This window comes from Sinocyclocheilus grahami, unplaced genomic scaffold (genome assembly GCF_001515645.1).
Source record: "Sinocyclocheilus grahami isolate Dianchi unplaced genomic scaffold, SAMN03320097.WGS_v1.1 scaffold122.1, whole genome shotgun sequence".
Taxonomy (NCBI): Eukaryota; Metazoa; Chordata; class Actinopteri; order Cypriniformes; family Cyprinidae; genus Sinocyclocheilus; species Sinocyclocheilus grahami.
The window spans coordinates 485416-490196 of NW_015505301.1; positions in this window are offsets into that span (position 1 = coordinate 485416).

A 4781-nucleotide genomic window follows, 5' to 3' on the forward strand; every position below is an offset into this window, starting at 1 on the left:
AAAACATGGGATAATTTTCATTTTGGGTGAACTAACCCTTTAACTATTCTTCCAGTTATGATTGACAAACACCTATTGACACATAGGACAGCATGATGTAGATATTTGGTTTCTTATACATGTTTGGTGGGGGAGGAGCAATTATTTGTTCAACAGATCAAGGTATTGTTTGCTGTAGGTAGCCCCGCCCACCTTGAAATCTCATTGGTCCAAAAATCCCACTATATGTGAGAATTTCAGCCAAGAACATATATAGTCACATCGTGCAGGAGACAAATCATTTATCCCTGGAAACTTATTGTGCCATGCCTGGTTAGGACACAGCGTCAGAGGCGTGTCCCTGTCATGAAATGCAATCGATAAAGAAAGGCAATAATACAGCACACAGCTTGTCATGTTCTTCCTTCGTATGATTAAGCCGGAAACGTTGCCCTCTCCAAGAAAGGCTTCTTCAAATAAATTTCTATCGTGTGTTTTTATCAGGTGAAGGGGCCACGGACTGAGAGGTTTCACTAGGAAGGCGCCATATTGCCTGGGATAAGATTAGATTACTGGCCTTGACCTGCTCTAATGGCACTCCATCATATTTACCAAATGGCGTTATTTGCACGATGCCTGCTTAGAAAGAGATGAAACAGACTGGCAACAACAAAGCCGTCAGCTCTCAAGGGTGTACTGTCGAGATGGAAGAATCCAGCGCAAACAACAGGGAGATTTCATCACATGCACGCATTACAGCTCTTCTGAGACAGAGAAAAACGGGACGGCTGCTTTTCAAAATTGGTGTATCCTAATTTACACAATCACGCTTAATGCTGAGTGTGCTTTTCTTCGCTTTTTCTTTTTTTTCACAGTCACCAGATTCCGGATACCGCCTGTTGTCCTGTCAAACTCCAGTAATACAGTGTGAGCAATGCAAGACGCAATCCGGTTAAATACCTGGGTGACAAATAAATGTATTGTAAAAGGGGAATTAATTCAGCGCTTGTACGACATGTGTCCTTATGACAAATAAGGGGGACATTTGTCAGTCTGTAGCACAGATGGCCCCGCTAGAGCACTTGACAAATTACCCCCACCTTGCCTTTACTGGTCGCTTGAGCACGGGGAGTCGAGCGATGGCATTGTTTATCTGCAGCATTTGGCAATTCAAACTGCTTTCCCCCTGCTCGACGGAGAATTGCCTTGCTTTTAATGACCTTCAAACTGTCTTCTATTATTCATGCCAAACATCCCGGCAAGCATTCTGTTGCTAATAACTAATTAAGCTACAAATGACGAGCCTTTTGGATTTCTATACCATACATTGGTGTAAATATTTTATGTACTTGGGTTGTTACGTTGCTTGATCCCGACAAGCTCGGGCTTGTTACTAGAGCTACGTTTGGTGTTTTATGACCAAGCCTCTGGTTCTCTTGGACGGGTCATTCCCTTTGGTGTCAGATGATGGTGTGGATAACCTCAGGGAACGGCCTCTTAAATGGGTTTAAGAGAGATGCGGCTGTATATGTAGGAGTGCTAAACAATACTTCAAAGGGTGGAAATGTCCTTAGTCTGTCTATAGCATGCAGTCAAAATTGCACTATAGCTATGAAGAAGGGAAACTGCATTTAGGGCACTGTAAAGATACAGAGATTCTTCTACAGTATTGGAAGAGGGAGGAATAATTGTAAGTATTAATGCTGCCAACTTAAATGGGATAGTTAATTAAAAATGAAAAAAATGATCATTATTTTGGCACTCTTTATATATACACTTGTGTTCAGATGTTTGGGGTCAATATGATTTTGATAAATTTAATACACCCTTCACTCTTAAAAATAAAAGTTATTTATTGGCATCAGTGTTTCCACAAAGAACCTTTACCATTTTCATTCCACAAAAGGTTCTTTACAGTGGTAAAAGGTTCTTTAGATTATTAAAATATTCTTCACACTAAGAAAAAATTGTTTTTTTAAGAACTGTTCACTGAAAGGTTCTATGGGGAATCAAAACTGGTTCTTCTATGGCATCGCTGTGAAAACAAAACCCCATTTAGAATCTTTATTTTTAAGAGTGTTGCTGAATAAAAGTATTCATTTTTCATTCAGTCAATCAATCAATCAATCAATCAATATCTTACTGACCCTAAAAACTGAACTTTTGAATGGTAAACATCAATGCAGTTAGCCGCTTATTTCAAGTTAAACAAATTTTATTTCGGTCCTCACAGACAAATTTTCATAATAAATTGTACATTTTTAAAAAGTGTAGGCTGAAGCCTTTTCTTATTTTGCCTACCCTTTTTATGTATTTATCTAATGAGTGACACTTTTCTCACTAGATTTGATTATGTACAAAATAGAAACAGCTTCCAAATAGAAATATTTCCCAAAATGTATGTACATAAATACAAAAGTACACATAGCAGACATTAATACAATAGTTTGTATGTTACTTACACAAATCATTCGTAAAGAGTTATATAATTTTTATCAACTTATTTTTAAACATTTTCTTGAATTTACAAAGTAAACTATACATTTTTAATTCCTTGTCACAATTATTCCATAGGTTTTCTCTACTGTATTTTTTTTATATGATGCCATTATTTATTTAAACATGTACATTTTCTATCATATTCTCTGAGATTAATTTCCTATGGTATGCTGTCCACACTATGATTAGTTATTTGTACTGCCATAGACATCTGCTTGTTATTGTGATTTGGCCCTTGTCCATGGCACAGTCACTTAATGAGGTGTGGCTGACCATGTGTTCCTGATTTCAAGAACGAATGATGAATTTGGTCCTCCTTACTGTGTAACTGGCTTCATTTTACATTTGGGTCTTTAAATACATCAGCTGCAGTGTCAGGATTAACACAATTGGAGGATTTTGCTGAAAAAAAAAGAGTTGTATCTACTGATAACACTGTTTGCATAAACTGCAAACAGTGTTTTTACCAAGCAACCCACTAGGAATTGTACAGATTGTGTAACAATCACAAAATCTAAAGTGTTATTTCAAGCACATGCCTCATAGAACGTGATTGTTGTGATTAGTGAATAAGATGCAGGAATGTAGCTGAAATATTGCACACTAACGCAATTGTTTTTGTTTTTGGATGTTCCCTACTCAATTAAGCATCTTATCAACAGATAGTGACTGCACAGATAGAAAGACACTGCAATGATTTCTGAACTCAGAAAACCAACTCCAGATAAGAGCTGTGTGTCTCGTCTATGCGTCCCCTTGAAGTCATCCACCACGTCTTTTAATTGACTATGCATATATCATTAATTCCTAATTAGCTTTTAGCAGGGCACTGCCTCTTCATCAGTGATAAAAGGATATTTAAAAGGCACAAATCAAATGGGTATCTTCTATTTAAAGAAAAAGAAGATTTATTATTTTTCTCTTTATCCAAAAAATATATTAATTAATATATTATATATATATATTAATATATAATTAATACAGTGTTTGTACAATTTACACTGACAGATATCAATACCCACCACTGACACTTTATGCTGTTAATACTTTTCTCAATGTGTAAGTGTGGATTATTGTGATTTATATCAAATATGTGATTTATTTTATATATACAGTTATGCTCATAAGTTTACATACCCCTTGCAGAATGTGCAAAATGTTAGTAATTGAAACAAAATAAGAGGGATCATGAAAATTGCATGTTATTTTTTATTTAGTACTGTCCTGAATAAGCTATTTCACATAACTGATGTTTACATATTCTCCACAAGGCAAAATAATAACTGAATTTATAAAAATGACCTCATTCAAAAGTTTACATACCCTTGAATCTTAATACTATGTGTCATTTCCTGGATGATTCACAACTGTTTTTATATTTTGTGATAGTTGTTCATGAGTCCCTTGTTGGTCCTGAGCAGTTCAACTGCCTGCTGTTCTTCAGAAAAATCCTCCAGCACCTGCACATTCTTTGGTTTTCCAGCATCTTCTGCATATTTGAACCCTTTCCAACATTGACTGTATGATTTTGAAATCCATCTTTTCACACTGAGGACAATTGAGGGACTCATACATAATTATTACAAAAGGTAAAAATGTACTGATCCTCAAGAAAGCCACACAATGCATTAAGAGACAGTGTATACTTTTTAAATTGGATGATCAGGGTAAATTGTACTTATTTTGTCTTCTGGGAAACATGTAAGTATTTATGTAGCTTCTGAAGTCCAATACTAAATGAAAAAATATGATTGTTAAACAAAATGAGAAGAATTTACACATCATCATCCTGTTCAAAAGTTTACATCCCCCGGATTCAAGGGTATGCAAACTTTTGAATGGGGTAATTTTTATAAATTCAGTTATTATTTTGTCTTGTGGAGTATATGTAAACATCTGTTATGTGAAATAGCTTATTCAGGTACAGTACTAAATAAAAATAATAATCTTCAAATCCTAAAAATGAAAATAAACCCTCTTATTTTGTTTCACTTATTAAAATTTTGCACATTCTGCAAGGGGTATGTAAACTTATGAGCACAACTGTGTGTGTGTGTGTGTGTGAGAGAGAGAGTGAGTGTTTGTGTGTGTGTGTGTGTCTGTGTGTGTGTGTGTGTGTGTCTGTGTGTGTGTGTGTGTGTATATATATATTCATGATTTTAGGTTAGATTGTGATTAGATTTCTTGTAACTGCTCACTATTTAATTAATTATTTAATATTTTTTATATATTTTATTTATGACGTATATATTCCATGTAGTCTCTCAGATCATATGAGGTCATAAAAAAAGAATAAAAAAGAG